We start from the raw sequence: 24,240 nt of genomic DNA, 5'->3' as shown, positions 1-24,240 counted from the left end.
TCATCTCATTCCTAGGAATTCAAGTCAATCCAGCTAAAATACAGGTAGTTCAGACCCTCCCTATCCCCAAAACACAAACTGATGTAAGAAGCTTTTTAGGACATGCTGTATACTATAGAGGATTTATTAAGAATTTTTCCAAAATAGCTTTTCCTATATTTTTGTTATTAACGAAAAATGCTGAATTTAAGTGGACTGATGATTGTGAAAAAGCATTTAATGAACTTAAACATCAGTTGTCTGCAGCTCCCATTTTGAGAGGACCTGATTGGGCACTACCCTTTCATATATCCTCTGATGCCTCAGACACTGCAATTGGAGCTGTCTTGGGTCAGGAAGAAAATAGTCTTCCCTATGCCATTTATTTTATCAGTAAGAATATGACACCAGCTGAACTAAATTACACAGTCACTGAGAAGGAATTCCTAGCAGTTATTTATGCTATCAATAAATTTCGACATTATATTACTGGCTACACTACTTTTGTGCATACTGATCACTCGGCCATTAAGTATTTAATGAATAAATCAGTTACAAATGCCCGAGTCACCAGATGGTTATTATTACTACAAGAATTTGACATCACAATTGTAGATAGGCGAGGAAAAGAAAATGTAGTTGCTGATTTCCTTTCTCGATTAAAAACTGATGAAAATGCTCCAGTAGATGATTCTTTTCCTGATGAGTATTTATTTGTAGTATCTGCTCACTCACCCTGGTATGCAGACATTGCCATTTATCTAGTTGCAGGAAAATTACCATCACACCTATCACACAGGGAAAGAAGAAAGATCATCCAGCAAAGTGCTAGGTACAGCTGGATAAGCGAGTGTCTTTGCCATACAGGAATCGATCAGGAAATCCGGAGGTGCATTGGTGAAGATGAAATTTATGATGTACTAAAAGCTTGTCATGATGGCCCTTGTGGAGGACATTTTGTAGATAAAAGAACATCACACAAGGTACTCAGAATGGGTTATTATTGGCCATCACTCTTCAAAGATGCTAGAAAATATGTGAAGTCTTGTGATAGTTGTCAAAGGATGGGCCAGCCTAATCACAGGGATGAAATGCCACTCAATCCCCAGGTAATTCTTGAACCTTTTGAGAAATGGGCATTAGATTTTATAGGTCCCATTAATCCTCCATCCAATCAAAGAATGTACATATTAGTATGCACAGATTATATGACTAAATGGGTAGAAGCTAAGGCACTCCTTAAAGCTAATGAAGAAGCAGTACTGACATTTTTATTTGAAGAAATCTTTGTTAGATTTGGATTGCCCAAAGAATTAGTCACGGATGGAGGACCTCCTTTCAACTCTCATGGCTTCAAAAATACGCTTCAGAAATATCATATTAAGCACAAAATGACTACACCTTATCACCCCCAAGCAAATGGGCAGGTAGAAAGCACCAATAAAGTCATAGAAGCCATCCTAACAAAAACAATAAAGGAGAATAGAAGGGACTGGTTTCAAAGGTTGCCCGAGGCATTATGGGCCTATAGAACTACTTGGAGGAATACTACGGGCTTTTCACCTTATGAATTAGTTTTTGGAAAAAACGTTATCTTCCCTGTAGAGTTTGAGATCAAAACTTTAAGAACTGCTTTAGCTGTTAACCTTGATTTGACTGATGCACAGACAGCTAGGTTGCAGCAACTTCAAGAATTGGACGATAAAAGACTGGATGCCATCCATCAAACAACCATGATACAGCAACAAAGAAGCAGGTGGCATGACAGAACCATCAAGCAAAAGCAGTTCCAGTAAGGTAACTGGGCTCTACTTTATGATTCCCGTTTCGAGAATTTCCAAGGTAAGTTAAGAACAAGGTGGTTAGGGCCTTATGAAGTGATGTTGTTTTTCCAAATGGGACAGTTAGACTTTTAACAATTGATGGAAGTAGAACACCACTACTAGTGAATGGCTATCGACTCCGTTTATATCAGAGGCCTGTTTCTAAAGAAGATTTTAAAGCCACTTGCATGGCAATTAAACAATATTCTTTTCCAGGGGAACTTGCTGTCCCTCAAAGCACTTAAATTTCTGTTTATTTATGCATTTTTTTTAGATTAGATATTCTTTTTTTTAACTAATAATCCCTGCCAAGGGTTGCTATATTACATTTCAGTATTTTGCAGATTTGAGCTGTGGAAAATAGCTGAGAACAAAAGCTTCAAAGGAATCACTTTGCGGACTTGGAAGCCCTGTTGCTGCAACACCAATTTCCCGTGGCTGCAACACCAACTCCTGTTGCTGCAACACCATTTCTCGTTGCTGCAACACCAATTCCTGTTGCTGCAACACCAATTCCTGTTGCTGCAACACCTTTTCCCGTTACTACAACATCTTTTCCCGTTGATGTAACATCACTTCCAGTGGCTGCAACACCAATCCCGTTGCTGCAACACCACTTCCCGATCCCGTAATACCTTTTTCAGCAATTCTCTCATTTATAAAAGTACCAGTCTCTCCACTTCAGCCCCCAAGAAACGATTTTTTTTTATAAAATAAACCATTTCGTGTGATGATTACAATACTCCACTATCACTTCCCGTCATTATTATTAAAAATCGCCGGTATTCTCATGCTCTTAGACCCGCTTTAATCATTATGATCTAGCAAAAGATAAGACAAAACTTTTCGACGCAACAACCAAAAAGGTAAAACATAAAGGTACGCATGATTATGTATGGAAATTAAATAATAGTTAATGCGGAGATGATGATAGGACTACCGAATAATTGTACTTCCAATCATATCACTTACGCATAGGGGGGGATTACCAAAGCGCTCTCATAATTGCATATTACGCCAACTGTCGCCGCCTTTAACTCTCCCGGTAATATGTAAAAGTCACCTCATCACGGCATGTTACCATTTGCAACGTTTACTCTGAACTGAACTCGGAAGCTCGGCTCTGAACTGAGAATTTCACTGAAACAGCAGCTATGGGAGGAAATCTCATCACATATGAACCTAGCACAATAGCACTTCTTGAGCTCTATCCCGAGGTTTATCAAATCTTTCTACAAGCGGGATGGCTAGATTATTTCAGGAGACTTCCAGACTTCGACGCGCAGCAAGTCCTCGAGTTTGCATGCAATTTAACAGAAGGATTTTCTGTCATTCAGGGAGTTCAAATCCCAGTCACGAAGGAATTCATAGCCCAAGTTACCGGGCTACCAGTTAATGGCATACGGTGGTTCAGTAGGAAGCACTTGATCCTTAATGCGCAGCAGGATTTTCTTCAACCAGGCGAGCAGGTGGAACCCAAGGGCAGAGGCGTAGCACTTCAGTCATTGCCTCAATCGTGGCTGAAAGTTGCTGAATTTGTGAAGCAATACCTGACGTGCGAAGGCCAGTACCAGGTAATTTACCAGCACGATTTCGTCTTGTTGAATCATTTGAGGAATGGTCAGTTGATAAATATGCCATATTATTTATTGGGATGTCTTAAAAATATGTCACGTTACACTGTCAACGCGTCCGCTTCTTTCCTTGAAACACCACTGTTTAGCTCAATTGCTGATAAATAGAGGCCTCGCCTTAAATAACTCTCCACCCCCCATTAATCCCCATCAAGAGGCAGAAATTCCCCAGCCGGAACAGGAAATTCCTCATCAGGAAGAGGAAATTCTTCACCAAGCTGAAGACATACCTCAGCAAGATGTAGAAATCCCTCAGCAAACAGAGGACATTCCTGAGCAAGATGTAGAAATCCCTCAGCAAACAGAGGACATTCCTGAGCAAATACCCGAAGAAATCCCTCAGCAAGTAGACGACATTCCAGAACAAATGCCCAAAGAAGTCCTCCAGCAAACACCCCCACAAGTTGCTGAAAATGAACAATCAGCAGTAGAAATACCCACGGAAGCAACCCCATTCCCCAATAGAACCAATCCATCCATCCCCATACTTGGTATTTCTACCGATGACTCTGATGATAACATCCCTATTACCCTGCTCAAATGCAAAATGCAGTAGAAAAATAAAACCCCACCAAAAAGAAGAAGAACTAGGGCTTCGGCTAAAGCAGCTGCTATTTGCGCCACTGCCCCTATTTTAAAGAAAGCCAGCCTGAAAAGAAAAATATCTGAATTCCCTGCTTCTCTACCCAAGCAAAGGACTCGGTCGTCTGTAATAGCTGAATCTCCTAGCCACACCCTCTCCAGCTCACCACCCATCACGTTAAAAACCCGCATTCCCACCAGCCTTGGAAACTCCTCTCCCTCACCCTCGGAGGTTGAGATGCAGAGTGTTCACAGTGTCGCGACATCATCTTTTAAGGCAGCTGTCACACAAGAACCAGCTGCCGACACCCAAGGTAATATTGGCCAAGAAGCTGCAACACAAGGAACAGCCACTACTCCAGGTGACACACAAGAACCACCTGTCGAGGGTATAAGTGATCAAATCAATGTTGAAGCACAACCTCTGCCTCCACTGGAACCTGCCGCTCCACAAGCTCAGCCTACCATATCTGCCCTGCAGGAAGAAATTGAATTTCTGAAGTCCCAAATCCAGGATTACCAGGAGGAAATAATAAGGATCAAGGAAGCCTATCAAAATGAATTTAGCCTGCACATTTTAGCACGAGTAGCATCTGCAGCAGAGAAAAGTAAGGAGAATGAATATATGTGTGCCAATTGTGGCAAGATATATACTCAAGCAGGATATAAAGTAGTGGCAGAACCAATGAATGAAGTCCCTGCTGTTGTGGTTGAAACAAAAGAACCTGTTGTTACACAGACGGAAACATCACAACCCTCTGCTGAAACAGAAGAACCTGTTGTCACACAAGAACCAGCAGGCTCTCCAGAAAAGGTGCAGGAACAGACAGAAGAACCTGCTGACACACAAGAACCAGTAGGCTCTCCAGAAAAGGTGCAGGAGTAGACAGAAGAACTTGCTATCACACAAGAACCAGTAGGCTCTCCAGAAAAGGTGCAGGAGCAGACAGAAGAACCTGCTGTCACACAAGAACCAGTAGGCTCTCCAGAAAAGGTGCAGGAGCAGACAGAAGAACCTGTTGTCACACAAGAACCAGTAGGTTCTCCAGAAACTGCACAGGAGCAAACAGAAGAACTTGCTGAAACACAAGAACCAGCAAGTTCTCCAGAAACTGCACAGGAGCAAACAGAAGAACTTGCTGAAACACAAGAGCCAGCAAGTTCTCCAGAAACTGCACAAGAGCAAACAGAAGAACTTGTTGAAACACAAGAACCAGCAAGTTCTCCAGAAACTGCATGGGAGCAAACAGAAGAACTTGTTGAAATACAAGAACCAGCAAGTTCTCCAAAAACTACACAGGAAACAGGAGGAAATGAAGAAAAAGGCATAGACTCACCCAGGCCTACTCAAATTGCCATGGAACGAGAAGAAAAAGTAGTTATAGGAGGAAATGAAGAAGAAGACATAGATTCACCCCAGCCTACCCAAATTGCTATGGAACAAGAGGAGGAAGCAGTTACACAGGAAACAGGAGGAAATGAAGAAAAAGGCATAGACTCACCCAGGCCTACTCAAATTGCCATGGAACGAGAAGAAGAAGCAGTTACACAGGAATCAGTACAGAATATAGAACAAGAAGAAGAAACAGTAGCTGGAAATGGAAAGGAAGACATCGGATCATCCCGACCTACTCCAATTATCACAGAGCAGATTATCCTTGTTGATGCCTTTACACAAACAGAACCTCCCTCTGTTAGTGATGCATGCACAGAAACTGATAGTTTTCAAGAATTAAAAGGAAAATGGTGGAGAGAATATGAGCTGTCACAAGGCAAAGCATTCCAACAGCAAAAGGGGATCTGGTTCAATTATGCATACAAGAACTGGGAAGCACTTGAGCAGTCTAGAGCTCAGTACAAAGAAATTAAGGAACTAAAAGCCAGATTGTCCCAGATGTTTGAGTTATTCCAAAGAATACTTGCCACAAGGAAACCCTCTTTCAATTATGCAACATTCTTGAGGGAACGACTGACATTCTTACAGATAAAGGCAGTTAGAGAAGGTAGACCTCATCAGGTGGTTACATCAGAACAATTTATGCAAACCTTTGCAGAGGCACCTAAAAACGATCAGAATTTGTTGTGCGAGCTTTACCTCCACAATGAAGCCATGTCCGAAGAGAGAAACATGAATATACTACCTGTTGTTGGTGACATAGAGCTCAGAGCTTTCATTTCCTTTTTAGCCAAACAACTTACATGGCAAAACACTTTTATCTCAGCACAACATAATGAACAGAATTGCCTTCTGTGGATCAGGGCTGAACCTCAAAATGCAGCCACTTTCATTGCACAACACCGAAGAATGTTAAGTGACCCTGAAATGAAGGATCACGTCAGGCAACTACAAGCAGTGGTCCTGAGAGACTGCCAACACTATGTGAGAACCAAGGCACCCTTGGCTGTCAAGGCAAACAACCTATTTTGGGAAAACTGCCCCAAGGAGAGGCAGGAATATCACCCTTATAATCCACCTAATTTACAGGCAGCAATCTCAAGGGTACCTTACTATGTTAGATGCATGCAACAATGTGCTGAAAACTGGATTGGCTACATATTTAAATTTCCACTTCTATGGTTATCTCGTCAACAATACAAGGGCCAGTTTGGATTATCCAAAAAGGAAGAGGCGACAGCATGGAGGCAAATACAGACTGTCTGTGGGTTCAGAGACAAGTTTGATACCACTTCCTATAACTATTGTCTCAGTAACTTACGTTGTTCATCTCAATACTCTGACTCAGATTCAGAGTAAGCATTGCATGAGGACATGCAATCTCTTCAGTTGGGGGGGATGTTAGGACTCAGAATTGACCATTTTTGACCTTATATTTTTGATATAATGTTATCCTTTTTCAGTTCATAAGTTGAAAGATTTGATTACATAATGACCTAATTACCCCAAGGTATGAAGTAACTCTCTGCATGACTATGTGTTTAATTATTCATTACATATTCATGTTATCTTTATATTTATCTTTGGAAAAGCTAACTAAGTTGCTAAGTAACCGTTGAACTATCTAAAGTCTGTAGAAATTATAATTCATAGTTGCTATAACACCAGAAACAGCAACTACGCAGTTGCTGCAACACCAGAAGCAGCAACTATGTAGTTGCTACAGCCAGTAACAGCAACCATCTAAAGCAGGGAAATGTTATTTTGCAACAACTGGAATACCGGAAATAACAAACGAAAAATATCAGAAAATCGCCAGAATTCCACGCTGACGTAGCATGATTAGCAACTGTCCAAAAAAGGGTAAAACACAGTTACAGTTGCTAAAATATCAGGAACTGCATGGGTTTACTAAATCAGCAACCATGGGGAAGCGGCAAAGGATAGTGCGAGGATTCCAAGAAGATGATCGAAGTTCGGTTACCAGCTGTGTAACAGTAAGAGACCCAAGAAAGAATACATTGTCACACTGTTGTAACAGCATCCTGTAACAAGGATGGATTTCTTATTTTTGACAGAAAGGTTTAACTGAATGAACTATGACAGTCTATTGTAATAGATGTCTCCTCTATAAAGAGGAGACATCTACATTAGAGTGGGGGAGAGAAAAATAGTTTGTAAGGGGAATTTTGGAAGACAACAGCAAAGTCTGAACTTTTATTGTAACTAGATCTTTTGGCAGATGAATAGAAGATTGTTCTGAGCACCTAATCTAGCATTTGTGTTTTGGGGAATCTTGTGAGAGGGACCGGGCCCACCTTCCTCACAAGATTCACCCATTTACTTTTCTATCAAGTGTGTAAGTTTGTTTGGTAATTTCTTTTTGCTGGTACTCTATTTTGGATTCTATAGCATTACCTATGATGACTTCCTTTTTGCTGGTACTCTGTTTTGTTAATGGCTTGAAGCTGTAAAAGGATATTTCACAGGTGAATTAGAGTTGCAGTGTGTATTAGCAATCTGGTTACAGGGGCAGGTGCTGAATGTCCTTACCTGGAGGATAGGGTCCTGATCCTCTGCTAACAGAGCATCCATCACTTTTCTTTTCAGATTTGTAATCTTAATTAATTGCTTTTATTTTATCTTTTATAACATAACGTGAGAATTATGTATACTACATATTTTTAATGCTTTTAGAGTTAAGTACATACAGTACGCGGTAGCCTTTGAAATAAAAGACTTTCCCAAGTTGACAATTTAATGTGGTACTTGATTGTTTAATCAATAAACAATTCAACTAGCCAACACTAGGGTCCACCAAGAATCATTAGGAGAGAGAAATATGATTGGATTTGTTCAATGAGAGAGGAAGAAATTCTATGGAAAATGTAAGAAACTAAGGCAGAATTGAGGGGAGACTTGGGTGACCTATAGGGCATGGGTCAAATGGAGGATGGGATGGATGATAGGATGGCCTACTTCTAGAAGAGATCTGCTGCATAAACAACTGATAGTAAACCAATAAGATCAAGCAAGCAATGAAATCAGTTCATCTAGGAAAACAGAGTTTTGCATCAAACTAGTCTAAACTTTGATCTATGAAAGGAAATGTTGATAACTGTTGCAAGAAAGGAAAGCATTAAAGAATACTATTGTAAACCAACAGGTGAGCATGATGAAGAAGTTCTGAAGCAAATCAAACTAGACTATTAACCAACTAAAAACTGCAAAAACACTAGAAGTCCTATGAATGAGGGAAATCTGTATTTTTGGGGCAGCAAGAGGGTCTTTACCTTAGATCATGGTCCCAAAGGGAGGAAGAGAGGAAAGGGAAATGTTTCTATCCTTTTGAATCTTTTCTTTATCAGTTCTTAACCAATTATAGAAAGCACAAATGGAAGCAAACTACTAAATCATCAAAAACAACCTATTCTTAACCATAAAATAAATTCATCTAAAAACAACCTGATCTACAACTGAAATAAAACATACAAATAAAAGTAAAGAGGAGCTTCACTGCTTGGATTGGGCCCTAACCCAAGATCTTCATCCCTCTGAGGTAACTCAGTGCTAACTCAAAAAGGATTCCATCTTTATTTCCAAAACAATAACAAGATTACATGAAGTTGTCACAAAATAATAAGCTCGAAGTTGAGCAGAGTTTACATAAGCAAAAATCCAAGAAAAATCCAACCCTAGTGAGGTGCTAGGCCTCCCTACTTATACAAATGAAGCTACTAATAGCTTACTTAAAATCAAGGAGGCTTGGCTCCCAAAACTCGAGATAATCATCAGTCATCCTCCACTTGCTCAACTACCTACTTGGCTACTTGTACTCCGAGCTAAATGTAGGGGAATTCGAAGTGACGAGTAATAAATGAGGGGGATTCCCTCCTATAAGTCCCCTCCCTTGTCCAGTTCGCGTTATTGCTACCATTTGTCCACTGGATCCTTGACTTTGACCTCAAAATTCGTCAATAATCTGCATTGAACACATATTAGACCACATGGCATCATAACTAACTCAACTCACTCTACACGCATAAATATAATTAGAAAATCATGCAATAAGCTAAGAGAATGGTTGATTTGACTAGGTTAGGAGGTAAAATGAGCCCATATAATTACCCATTTATGAGGCTCATCATCACCCCCCTACTGAAAGTGTTGCTTATCCTCTGAGCAACTTAATCCACCTCCTTATCTTTTATGGCCCTGGTGGCCTCCCTAGCATCCCATGCTTCTAATGTTGTCTCCCCTTCCTTATCATAGAAGCCTACCTTCCTGTCTATCTCTTCCCACTGCTCCTACTATTCTTCTTCTCTTCTTCCTTACAGCATGCCTAGCAGTAGTGGGGGACTCAATTTGGGGCCAATATAATTGACCTTCAGCCTCTACATGGAGTTCTTGTACATTGTCACTCTCCTTAATGCCTCCTTCATCCTCATTGGGGAATGATATTGCCTGATCTGTAGACTGTGTGGTAAAGTGTTCCATCTCGTCATATAGGCATGCACACATTCATCCCCAAGTAACCTTTCCATATCCTCAAAATGTGCAATGGCTTGTTCTTGATCACTTATATATCTAGGGGAAATCTGAGGATTATTTGAAAGCAGGTTGTGTGTGTTGATCAGTGCCATGGGGTCTAATGGCTCAGCTCTGATCATTAATGGCTCATTCTGCTCCATTATCATCAACTTTCTTATTTATGTTGCCCTTAACTCTTCATGGTTCCTCCATAAGGCCATGGCCATTAGTTGTAGGTACCCTAGCCTAGCATTGGGGTCCTATACATTCATGTCTGTGAGGGCCATGTTATGCAGGTAGAATTCTATCATCTTTGCCTTATCTTTTGATGTGCTTTGGTCATACAGGTCCATAAACTTCTTGTAATTTTGGAAAGGCATTGTGCCTCTTTGTGCCAAAGTTTTTATCTGAAATTGCAACCATTGGCCCTTGAGATACAGGCCATAGGAATTTTCTAGTGTTCTACATTGCAATGCCTCCATGGACTAGCTCGCCATGCATGCCAGTTGGGTCTCTTTCTCATGCAGTTGTCTTCTTAGCAATTCATTTTTAGTTTCAAGGTGGCTTGTTGTGATTGCTTCTCTCTGTCTGATAGCACTTAACTCTCTACCCATTTCTCTGAGTTTTCTCTCCATATGGCCAATATCCTCAACTCCCTTGGATTTGGCTATTTGCATCCACCTGTGTGTTCTTATTCTCTCTTTCTCTAATTCAAAGAATAGTGGAATTGCAATTTTTTGTGGAATTATTCTTCCCCCCTCAAGAAGATTGTAGTAGGAACCAAGACTGGGCTGGGGATCAAGTTCTTGTAGCTCTGTCTCTTCCTCCTTTCCTTGTGGTTGTCCTTCTACCCTTTTCTCAAGCTACTAGGTCTCCTCTAGTTTTGACAGGGTCTCTTGTAAAACTGTTTGTGCCTCCTGTAGGACTACTTTTGGGTCCTGCAGTTCTACCTTTTCTTTCCATGTGGGAGATTTAGGAGTCCCCCTTTTGTGTGATAGTGTTATCAGGAAAACTAGTGTCCATTTATAGCTGCTAGTCCCACTAAGATGGGTAGCTATCTCAAAAACAAACAGATTAAAGTTACTTTTGTTTTCCTTTATGAGAGATAGATGAGCGAGAAGTAGAGAGTACCAACCTCAGTCCTTCGCTAGTCTCCTTGCTTGTTTCCTCTCTCCTTTGATAGAGTTTTTGTCATTCCTTTCTCGCTTGTCCTGCTTCAAAGAACACCCATAGAGTCAAGGCAGCAAAATACCATCAAAGCATAGAGATCTATGACCGTAAATAGTGTAGGATCAGATGTACATTAACCATATAAATGCATACACAAATAAGATTTAGAGATATACAAGCATATGGAGGAAAACTCAAATAGCTTTATTGATAGAAGTAGTAGAAGAGAGGATTACAACCAGGTTGTCTGATCCAGCATCATCCTCCCAGCATGAAATCCCTCTTCACCTCATACAAAGCAAGATCACCCAACAATGTCTTCAAAGAGAAACCAATAGCACTTCCTTGCAAATTACAAAATTCCAGCCTTTGGATCTCTAGGATGAGGGATCCATATATAGATGTTTACAGGAGAGTGAGTCAGCTTCTGGGATTTTGATTAGTGTCATTTCACTAATAGTTCTTGGTTCCACTTGGAGATTTCAGATCTCTTACTCATCCCTGGGTGAATTCAAAGAGGCAAGTGTCATATGAGCAGTTTCTAGAAGATTTTTTGGGTTTCCACCTAGCAAACTTCTTCTGCCATTTGTCTGCTCTCACTCATCGCACCCTACAGAAGGGATTTCTAGTATTCATCACACCCCTCGTGTGTAATATATGAGATGCATCACACCCTATGCATGGAGTAGTCTATATGGTCCAGTTTTGACCAGTTCTAAGTAGTTTTTCATGGAGAACTTCTGGGAGATGATGTAATCAGCTGACCTTATTCCTTTAGGGTATGAAACAACACTTTTAGGGGTTTAGAAGCCCTTGTTTTATGGACATATGTGATTGGGGTTGCAGTGCCCAAATATGTCTATAACAGTTGCCCCCTAAAGCATGAGGTCGTAAATCTTTTTATGTCAGGTGAAATGCTTTATAATGAGGATCCGAGGTTTTTCAAACTAGAGGGGGTCCTATAATAAGATACAATACAATACATTATCTTCATAATATTTTCATGATCTAGCCGAGGCAGGCATTCCCATGCTCAGCTTTATAAATTCACATTCATGTACATAAGACAGACAATCATCTCTGTGGCAGACTGATGATTATGGTAGAGCCATAATCCTTTAGTTTGGATGATTATTTGTGTAGCTGTGATGTACATTTGATGTATTTATTTTCCTGAATATATCATAGCTCAGATGGATGAAACTAGATCTGGGGTCTTCAAACTCATTCAATCTTCTCCCGAAGTACAATTTGATCCATGTGAAAAGATGTTCTGACGTCGAACATGGAAAGACGTCGCCTGATTACCAGCCAGTGATGTAAGCTGTTAACAGGCACGAGAGGAATTACCGATAATGATGATGGCCCTCAAGGTACTGTAGTACAATTCATGTGGTGTGAATACATGAGCTAATGCCAAACACCACGTAAAATCTTTTGGTTGAAGGCCATTTATGTAAACCTGTCCCTGGAAGTGAGAAACTTGCCATTGAGGCATGCAAGCTTCAAAGTACTGAAAGGGTTGTCCCTAAGTCAACTTCTTAGATAATGAGCTGATGTCAAAAAGAAGTGACCCATCGTAGGAGGGTCTTAATGAATCCCACATCTACGACATGGAATGGAGCAAATGATTTTGTGGAGGTGAAAATGATCTGATGATACAAGGTTCAGGGTGGTGGTCATGAAAAATGGAGAGTGAAGGTATTATAGTGGATGAGACATTAGCTAGGTTGGTGAATTCTCTGAGCGACTTCTCTTGAACATACCGGCAACACTGAAATGGATTGGTAGCATTAACCCCAGGGTGGATGGTACGGTGGAACAATGGTGATATGACCGGTGAACAGAATAACCCAACTTGACTCAATCATGGTGACGGAGTGAAAGTTTCATGTTCAAGAGCGACTTGCTACCAATGAAGCTACTCAAGTTTCCTTCCCTTTTTCCCTAGTCATTGTTGACCAGTACCTTTTTATTTTTGTCAAGCTTGAGGAGGATAACATATGCTTGTTCTATAATTTTCCCTTCAGGAAAACCTATCGCTATGTTTTAGCGAGCCTAGTGATAGTGAAACTCGTTCTTGTCTGTAATGGACAAGTTTCTCGCTATTGTTTTAACGAGTTTAATGATAAAGATAACTTGGTCCTTTTCAATTTTAGAGAGTCTAAAAAGAGACATAAAGGAAACTCCAGTAGTCCTTTTTTATAATATAATCCCTTAAGTTCGAAAAAGTATAAAATAATACGAAATGGATGACCTTCGATAGTTTTAATGAGCCGAACAAGACAAGCGCTCGATGTTTTTGTGTAATAATCCCTCAGGTCCAAAAATATTAAAATCTAGAGGAGGGATGGCACTTCTGGTCGCTTTAATGAGCTGGAGAGGCCAATTTCTCAGCAATCTTTTCATATTTTACAAGTCAGATGAAAAAAGCTTAAATGAGACTCGTTTTTTTAGGAACGAGTGATGTTTTTGGATAGCTACTAGTTCCAGGTAAGGTTTGGAACTTTTTCAATAACGATAGTGTAAAGAAGGTGGCTAATAGAATCACTCATTGCATCTATTCCTCAAAAGGGTAAACAATCAAATGGAGGCGTATGATCAACATAAAAGAGTGGAGGTGATGGTAAGAACACGACCAAGGTTCAAAAGATGATAGTCATGCAATCAAAATGGTTATTTACCAGAGGTGGGGTTCATTTTTTAATGAACTTAAACTCTTATGGGAACATTTGCTCATTGCTAGGTTTATTTTTTGAAGAGCTTGAACTTCGCATAAAACTGCTCATGGTGAGGTTTATTTTTTAACGAGAGCGAACTTTGCGTAAAACTTCTCGTTCCAATCATATAATAAGGATGTTTCATCAGTAGGTTCATTTTTAGGGAGCTTGCCCCATGTGCAACTTTGCTCCGGAGCCTTTTGTATGCAAGCTAGGAATGACCAACTATTGTCCTAGGGGTTAAAGAACTACTAAGGTTAGGTAGTATAGCTTCTCGGTGGGAAACATCTCCTTTACTTTGATGTTTCCATTGGTTCTGGCAAAGGTGAATGGTTGATCAGAACAATCACCTAACTTCAGCAGTTGAAGTTAGTAAAAACTATGGGGTTAGAATTACACTGGTCGCTTTTCACTTGCGTACAAAAGGTCTGCATGCCCCCAGGTATAAAGTAGAGTTTCCAGGTCACCATATGGAAGTTCTTGAATTATCAAGATTGTTCCACCCGCGTCGCAGACAAAACACTTCCTTGGCGATGTCCATCGAAATAGACAAAGGTGACTATTGTCAGTCCCAATCACATAACCTTTGACAAGGGAATCTTTTTCTAGTCCAAATCCATTTTCCTAAATGGACAGGGGTATCAGACTAGTCATATTCCTTCACAGAAACCTACCTTATATCTGGGATTTTTCTGTCGAAGTAGACCAGGGCACATGCCTCCTGGGTTTAGTCACATTCACCGAGTCACTCGTGCTCACCAGGTGGACTGACTGGAGATTGATGAGGCATTCCTTATGAAAAAAGACCAGTTAGGGATGACATTTGACTAATAGTTGCATTTGAACCAGGGAATGAAAGCGGGTCAACTAGATGGACCACCGTGCCTTCATGTGGAAAAGACATCACTAGAAAGAGTGAGGAAACAATAGATCCCATGTTATAAATGTAGTCACGTCCAAGGAGTAGATTGTAATCTAATGGCGCTTGGACTACCATCTCATTCAGATAAATGGTTTTCCTTCTCAAAGTTATAGGAAAATTTGGAAGGATCCCTAACAGTCAACTGGTTCCTTTGTTGAAGCCTAATAGATTTCAATTCTCAGGCAGAAGTGATGGCAAACCAAGCACTTTCCAAGCAGTGGAGGGAAGGATACTCACGGAAGCCCCTTCATCTATGATATTACCAACCATGATCATTCTGTAAACTTGTACTATGATTCAGAATTGTACATTAGATGGTAGGTGGGGTCTCCCTAGTAGATTCCAATCGCAGGAAATGACTAGATTGCTTGGAGGTGGGACCGAATAAACGACCAGATAAGTCTCTGACGAACTTTCTTCCTACGGTAAAGGAATGGGTAGATTGCCCCCATGTTCATTGGAGTCTGTGTTTACGAAGAGAATTTGAATGGTGTCGTTCTCATTCTCTTTGGTGACAGTATCATCTGAAGGTGGGTCCTCTGAAGACAAGATTGGGTAGACTGCCATCTTGACCTATTGATTTTGGTCCGGTATGGACTCAGAGGGTTTATCTTCAATTATAGGTGCTTCAACTGACAACAATGGTGTGTCAGTCATATTTTCAACTAGCGATGGACTCGACAAGACTTTCTTGTATCTAGGAGGAAGTCGCTGTGGTGATGCAGGACAGTTATCCAAGTCTCTTTTAGCTTCATCTAGGAAGGGACAATGATGGAGGGCATGATCGCCTTCACACAGTCTGCAAGGAAATTTAGATCTTTCTTTTTGTCAATTGACTTTGTTTTCACTAGTTGACAGTGTACTTTCAACATGATCATCAGAGGTTAAGGACACCAGATTGTCCAAGCGGGGAGTGTCATACGGAATAAGTCGATCTTGTGGACAAGATAGACCTTCCTAGAATCTAAAGAAGACCTAATGACAAGCAAACCAACCAGACACTATCTTTCTCTAAATATGCTTTGATAAACAATGGCAAACAAGTGTTTTTTAGGGCCTACCTTAGGTCCAACGCAAGCTTGTGGATGCCCTCGCTCCTTCGATCCAAATGACCTCCTTTGTCGCGAATCTGCTGTTGGACACCTAATCCTAAAGGGTTAGTGTGGAAGCCGAAAAGACTAAGCAATCCAAGAGACCTTGGGATCTGAAACCCAAGAGTCACAACATTGTATTATAAATGTACATCTATTGTTAATAAAAAATGAACTCACTGATTTATCTTTCACATCTGTCTTGCTGTCCATGTGAGTTTAACATGGTATCAGAGCCGCTTATTTTTCTGTGGCCTGTTATGTGCACGTCAGTCCTGCACCTCTGCCCATAATTCTGTGTCTGAGCTGCTCATATCTGAGTGCTGCCTCTCTGTCATGCGTTTCATTCTCTGGGCTGTATACTTGAGTGTTTCTACCTCTGTCGCTGGACTGACATATCAGAGATACGTTGGTTAATTCTCTGCGCATCTGTTTTGAACCATCACCGTCCTCCCACCATCGATGCTCTGCCATAACTCCTAACATGGTAAACAGGAGAAAATTGGTCAAGGAAAACTCTACGCACCTCCAGAATCAAACTTTAGGGATTGTTCGAAATTTCTGCAATCTCTGATTTCACTTTCACTAGCTGTTTCATCTAATTATGTATCTGCGACTCTGAATCTGCTCTCTGTCTGCCATAATTGATTCTGCGCTCGTTTCTGTGGGCATTCTGATGACCTCCCAATGCCTTCCTTCCTCCACATGTCTGTCATTACTGCATGGAGTACCCTAATACTCATCTCTCAAGCATGTATGTGTTTCCACATAGTTCTCTCTAGCTGGGTCCTCGAACACGCTCCTGTCAACTTGCCTTGAGCTAGCTTGTCTCTCTGTCTATACGCCAGAAGTGCTCAGCAGCATTGCGGTGTTTCAATTCATTTGGTGGTAATTCGTTTGGATGTGAAGCCCTGTAACCCCGTAAACTTGTGTCTCAATCCATTCGGTCATGTTCTTGGTCCTTTTTTATACTTGCATAAACTGTGAACTAAAGTTTGTCACTCGTGGACGAGCTCCCTGTAGCTGTCAAAGATCTAGTTTCTATCAAGATATGTGCAAACCTTGTCATCACGGACGACCTTGAAACGGGCTATGGCAGAGGGGGAGTCCTCTATCCCGGTCTCAGCCTCGAAGACAACGCAATGCGATGGGATTTCTTGAGGAAAGCATATTCAATCTTGAGCATGCAATTGTTTTTGACCGTAATTGTTGCTGCAGCCGTGGTTTTGTATTCACCCATCAATATTTTCCTGGTTCAAACCCTGGGCCTCTTGTTGGGCATCTCCATCTTGCCTTTAATCTTGATGTGCCCTCTTTATGCCTATCATCAGAAGCATCTGGTTAATCTTGCATTGTTGGGAGTGTTTACTGTTGTTCTGAGCCTCATTGTTGGCATATCCTGTGCATACACAAAAGGAAGGATAGTTCTGGAGGCATTGATATTAACAGCAGCTGTGGTGTTCTCACTAACTGGTTACACATTCTGGGCGGCAAAGAAGGGCAAAGATTTCAGTTTCTTGGGTCCAATTCTGTTTTCCAGCCTCATTGTCCTCATCCTATTTAGTTTTATCCAGATGAATGGTTTGTGTTCCGACGCAAAACAATATATGCACAGTAAATATCGATTCCAGACCGCGTAAAGCTCTACAAGAAGAAGCCGTGCAAGAAAGTCATTTGAACGTTGTCCAGATTTGATACCCGGGTGTACGAGATAATCTTCTCTGACAAGTGAGAGAATGTGTCAAGATCTTCCTGCACGTTGAAGGCCTAGTGCACTCCAGGATTAGCAGACATAAAAGACTTGTATTGCGGTATTCAACGACATTTTTAACAGCTAAGTCTCAATGTTGAATAGTGTGAATGGGAACTGTGAGCAACAAACAGTGGCATAATATTATACCAGAAGTGTTGATGGTTCTTTGCAACTAGAAGAAAATCAGAATAGCTTCTGAAGATTATAATTGGTCTCTACAGTGTGAAATTTCGGTTCTATTTGTATTCTGTTCTACTTTGCTGCGATAAAGAATAAAGTACACGGGTTCAACTTACAGTCATTGTGTGTAAATATTCTGATATATTTGGTACATTTGACGGCATGACTAATTTCTCAAGCACAAAATGTGTAAACCAGAGAACTGTAAACGTGAATGATGTTCTCATCTAAAGGGTGCCAATATGTAGCCTTGGTAGTTTTACCAGTGAAAACTTGATAATTGAAAAATCTGTTAGTGATTGGCTAAATTCTTAGCTGGAATTAGTTGAGTGCCTTTTTCAAACTGATTTTTTGAAATCTTCAATAGCTGGGGTTTGTCTAGACTTGCTGAGTGTTCATTTCTTTGTTGAGACAATGGCTAGATTTCATGATGTATTAGAGTTACTGAATACACTAATACACTCCACTATTGGTGGGAAGGTAAATGTTAGCAAAGACACTCTTTGTGACATTCAGACCTGCCTGCATGATGCACAAGAAAAGATCGATTTTTTGTAGCTTGAATCACAGCTACAGCAAGAAGAGCTACATCAAAATAGACACCATTCTGAACCTGTTTCTGTTCAGAACATTGAGACAACCACCCATCAGCAGCATGTCAATAATGTTACTGTTCATTCAAGTAAAGCAGAAATTGTAAATGCAGATGCAGAAACTCAGTCTGCACTTCCCAAGCCCATCATCAGACCTTGGGAACAGCTTGTCCACAACAAGCATAGAACTGGTCTTGGATATGACAAGGACTTGTCCTTTCATATTCCAGACTATGCCAAGCCCATTCAGTTTCAGAGTGCTGGATTCATTGATGACTGTTCACCTCCTTCTCATGACAGTTCAGCTTCAGCTGTTCCAGATTCTGCGCCTCTTCCACAGCAACAACAACAACAACAACAGATCGTGAAATGCTAACACTGTGACCGAGTTGGCCATCTGAAAGATCACTATTTTGATATTCATCCATGTAAGCACTGTCATAAAACCAGCCATTCTTCACACAGATGCTTCAAAAATAAACATCCTGCAAGAACAAAGATTCATCTTGGATGGATCGCTTCTTGGCAATGGGCATCAACAGCCAAGAAGATATTCCAAACACATGTCAGAACTTGTTCCAGAATATTGAACAGTCTTGCAGTTGAGTTTTCTCCATCTTCTCACCTTGTACCTGACAGGGGGGGAAATGATGGTCATCTACAAGCTTCAAAGTCACATCAAGCGAGCCTGAGCCACAACCTGCCACACCAATTTCAGAGTTGTATCCAGAGACAAAGATGCCCCTGAGCATGCCTTCAGTTGGCAATCTGGGACACTTCCTCTAGCAGAAGACTCCAGCTTCTTGCCAGTTTTGGAAGAGTTCCAGGAATAGCAGAGTTGTTGGTCATCCTTAAACCATCACAGATTGAGAACACTTCCTCTAGCAGAAGACACCAGCTTCTTGCCAGTTTTGGAAGAGTTCCAGGAATTGCATTAAGCATTCCAGAGTTGTTGGTCATCCTTAAACCATCACAGATTAAGAACACTTCCTCTAGCAGAAGACTCCAGCTTCTTGCCAGTTTTGGAAGAGTTCCGGGAACTGCACTAAGCGTTCCTTGTTGGTGGTCATCCTTAAACCACCGCCCCTTATACCAACATTTCATAGAGCACATTCAACCTAGTGCTGCCATGCATTTTTTGCACATTTTGTATTACAGCTCTTTTCTTGGACTCATACATAACCCTTCGGATTAAGGGGGGGAATGTTGGACACCTAATCCTAAAGGGTTAGTGTGGAAGCCGAAAAGACTAAGCAGTCCAAGAGACCTTGGGATCTGAAACCCAAGAGTCACAACATTGTATTATAAATGTACATCTATTGTTAATAAAAAATGAACTTACTGATTTATCTTTCACATCTGTCTTGTTGTCCATGTGAGTTTAACATCTGCAAACACAAACAAGGAAAACAAATTAAATAGCACCTGAAAAGCCAATTGCATAAAACATATTTAACATGAAATTCAAGGAGTCCATGAAACAAATAACATGAGATACTTGTTGAGAAAAATGAGTTTGATTGTATTAATTGAAAAGAAGAAGAACTTTACAACCTTTGCCTTGACGCTGTACAAGCTCCTCCCAGGGTCCAGCAAGAAGTCTCCTCTACTTTGACAAGTTTCACTCACTCCCCAATGAAGCCAAAAAGGTATGTGATCTCTCCTCTTAAGCTCAACTAGGAAGTCTTGATTTCACCAGCATTTACCCTCAAAAATGTTCAGCTTCTAACCTCTCTAGCAACCAGCCCAATGCCTGTATTTATAGTGCAATGGAGGGAGGTTACTAGGTCCTCCTTCAAAGGGATAAAGCCCTCCTTCAAAGGGATAGCTCCTCTCATCAAGGGATTAGCTCCTTCTCTTTTGGGATGCATGAACCACCTCAGAGCGAACAATCCACGTCAAAATTCCTTCTAGAAACCTCTAGAATTAACCCAAAGTGAGTTTTTTAAGATAAAAATTGCGCCTTTTGACTTTCATAGGGGTCCGCACCTACACCGTTAGGGACAGAGCGGGCAGGTCTGTAGTTTTTGTACACAGAAGGTGCGGGACCACAGGTGACAGTGAGAGAAAGTGCGGAACCAGAGTTACATTGATTTTTAATGTCTTTCTCTCATTTCCAAAGCTTGACTTGAAGAGCTGAGGTCTGAGACTTGCTTAGGAGGACAGTACAAGTGATGATAGACCCATACTGACTGCAAATAATTATGGTGACAATATTTTTGTGTAACAGATTTCCCCCTAAAGTGCGAAGTCTGTAGTAGATGAGGATTTCATTGATCATTTAGGAAGAGTGAAGTACTTTATCTTTTCGAGGATCATCTTGTGGAGAGCTCGGTTGGAACCTGTAAATACATTCAATGCAAGATATATATATGAGACCATATCATCGTTGAGGTAGGCATTCCCGTACTCAGATCAAAACTAACTAGAAAAACTAACTACAGCTCTGATACAGGAATGATCTTGTAATACATCACAAGTACAGACTCATGTGGACACAGTATGGACACATCCATCTGTTTATGAATCGTCCATTATATAATGAATACAAAATTCCTCGCAGCCTGGATTGTGGGAACTAGATCCAGGGTCTTCATTTCTACTTCCCGGAACAGTACGATTCTATCCATGCGAATGAATGTGTTGATGTCGAACATGGTAGAAACCACTTGATTATTAGTCAATGATGTAAACTGTTAACAAGTGTGAGAGAAACCACCAGTGATGTCAATGGCTCTCAAAGTACCTAGTACAATCCATGAGATGCGAATAAATGTGTTGATGTCGAAGATGTCACAGAATCCTTTGATCGAAAGTCAATGATGTAAACTTTCGTCAAAGGCGAGAAACCTGCCATTGAGGCATGCAGATCTCAAGGTACTGACGATTTCTAGATCATCTTTCTAGATAATGAGCTGATGTCGATAGAAAGCGATCCGTCGTAGGCAAGCCCACAACACGAAATCATAGATCAAGTTGAAGAAATTTAGTTGCAAGGACTGACTCAGGGATGGTCAAGATGGATGACAAATATTTTGCAGATGAATGGCTTATTGGCAGTGACCTCTTGAACACATAACGACACGACAGATGGCTTGGTGACGATTGACCCAAAGTTAATACCCAGAAACCGGCTGAAGACTTTCAATGTGGTTTTATAAACTGTTAGGAAAAGGTTTTCCCAACCCAGGTGAATGAAAGTTGCGTGTTCAAGAGGGGTTATAGAGTATGAAAAACAGGCTCATTTTTCTCTCTTTTCCCCCACCATTTCTGGCAAGTACCTCTTTATTTTTGACAAGCTTGAGGAGGATAACATTTGCTTGATTATAAGCTCATCCTTCGGATGAGTCCAACTTAGTTTAAATTTGAACCCTAAGAAGGAGTGGTTCGTTCCTGTTTGTAATTGAACAGGTCCTTTACTGTGAAATTTTAATGAGTCCAGTATAGGAGAAACTCGACATTTTTCAATTTTAGAGAGTCTGAAAAAACTTAAGGAGACTCCAGGGTTGACCTTTTTTGTAAGTTTGTGTCTCCCAAGCCCAAAAAAGTATAAAATAATACTTGAGAGAACCATTTGATCTTTTACAACCAAGGAGTACTTTTCATCATTAGTGCCCTTGATCCGAAAAAGTAAAAAAGCGATCAATGACACATCATTTTATAACCGATATCGAATTTGAAACAACAAAAATCCGGCAATCTTTTCATGTTTTTATGGTCGGGAAAGAGCTATAAGTGGACCGTCTTTTAATTCCATTTTAACGAGTTTAAAAGAAACACTCGACAATCTTTTCATGTTTCAGGAGTCAGAAAAGAGCTTAAAGGTGAATCTAAATGTTTTTTTGTCGAAAATGATAGATTTCGCCTGAATAATCCGTTATCCTACACAAAAACACAAAAATTACTCATACATGTTTGAAATAGATAAAAATGTCGCAAAAATACCTTTTCAAAGTGAAACATAAACAAATTTGCAATTTATTTACTCAAAAAACTTATAAAAAGGGCCTTTGTCAATTCATTTTTACCATTTGACTTTGGGTGAGAAAATAGTGCTTTTGCTCAGAAAACTTCCCATGAAGATTGCGGAAAATCCAACCGTCGGAATCGAACGCCATCTTCTCCAGGTAATACACATCATCCAACTCTTCATTTTTAACCGTTTGATTTTTTGTTTTAGTCATTTATTTCATTTTTGGGAGGGTTTTTAGGCATAAAACCCACGCGCGGGGGGCCGCGGGTTTACCACTGCTGGCCTGGGGACCCCAACTTTTTCTCCATTGGGAAAAAGCTCGGGGTCCGCACCTTCCATGTAGAAAAAGTGCGGTCCCACGCACTGTGTCTAACCTAGAGGGTGTGGTCCCCGTCGCAAGGGTTTTTAACCCAAAAATTCTCAAAAATGGACCAATCAAAATAATTTCTAGCAATTTAATTTATCCTTATACTTGATGCAGAGAGTACATCATGCTAGATTGGCGTGAACGAGAGCATGAGGACGTGGATGCTGCCGCATGGAATCATCAGCCTTCACTTGATGCTTTGAGGGCATGCGGCTTGTACAAATTCTGGGCCATTCCTGGCATGAGGGCTCAGGTGGATTTCTTACAGTGGATGGTTGACAGATGGAGCATACCGGACCAGTGCTTTTTCATTGGTGGCCACCAGCTCGAAATCGAGCTGGCGGACATATATTTCTTGACTGGTTTGCCTAAGAGAGGCGAAGACTTGACTCTGTTTGTGGCTAGGGCAGGTGGCCAGTCTGTCGATAGCCTCAGGCTAGAGTACTGCAACAGCCAGGCTAGAGAAGAGGGGATAGACAGAAAGACCATATCCCGTCCTAAGCTCATGGTGATTGCGTTCACTGTCACCAGAATTTGCGGAGCTGCCGCATTACATACTGCCACAGGATCCTAGATGCGTATGGCAGTTGATTGCTTTCGAGGCACCATCTACAACTGGTGCGATGCCGTGTTGGCCAATGTGAAAGGCCAACTGACCAGGGCCAAGAACAGACGACTAAAGACCTTTGGTTATGGGGCTTTGGTCATGAGTTTTGGCCTAAAGAGGGTTCCTATGCTGATCCCACAACACCTTACTGTTGGAGCTGGGCTTCCTCGAGAGCCCAAACTGATGCGATGGATCACAGTTATGGCCCGTTGCTCGATTCAAACTTGAGTATTTCCAATGGCTGGAAAACTAGGTCTTTTCTATTCAGGACTTCCCTTACGCTGGGATAGATTTTTGTGGTGACCCAGACATGGTTCTTCCACTAGGAGAGCATTGGGATGAGTCAGGTAAAATCCTTTTCAACATTTTTCTATTTTAATTTTTTGTTATTTTTCCATCGTCTCAAAACTGATAGTAAAAAATTTCAAATGCAGATGTGGGTCCATAGCGATCAACTGCTCTCCGGCCTTACGAGAGGAAGCAACCAGTTGCACCCGCGCCAGCCCCACAGGACAAATCAACAGAGGTTTTGGCCGAGTTGGAGGGTCATCTCAAGCGCTTGACAAGAGATATTCCTGAGACCACTATAGATGACATTCCTCGTCGACTTCAGCGCTATGTGATTGGGGTCCCGGGACCTTTTAGGAGGTTCCTTTGCAAGGTGGCCCGTGCAGTGGTTTCTTATAGAGATCATCACCAGTGATAGGATGATCGCCTATTGTGGGCACATGTGACATTTTTGTTTTTTGTACTTATCATTTTTGCCGATCATAAGGTGTTTTTCAACCTATGATTGAGGACGATGTATTTTTTGATACACTCCTATATATATATATATATATCACTATTACCGGCTTATCTTGTAAATCATGTTATGGAATGGTTTTAAATTTACATGTATGATTGTTGCAAATGTCTAT

At 40.9% G+C, this 24,240-nt stretch overlaps 1 pseudogene; it reads left to right on the top strand.

Moving 5' to 3' along the window:
- The window catches only part of LOC149233372 (BI1-like protein pseudogene), a 62,380-nt pseudogene extending 44,893 nt beyond the window's left edge, over nt 1-17,487 (top strand).
- Nucleotides 17,488-24,240: the final 6,753 nt, after the last annotated feature.

This window comes from Pinus tabuliformis, chromosome J (genome assembly GCF_031772625.1).
Source record: "Pinus tabuliformis cultivar Carrire ecotype Pingquan chromosome J, CPIR1, whole genome shotgun sequence".
Lineage (NCBI taxonomy): Eukaryota > Viridiplantae > Streptophyta > Pinopsida > Pinales > Pinaceae > Pinus > Pinus tabuliformis.
The sequence above is the reverse complement of the archived record's forward strand: the minus strand, read 5'-3'. Positions and strand labels throughout refer to the sequence as shown.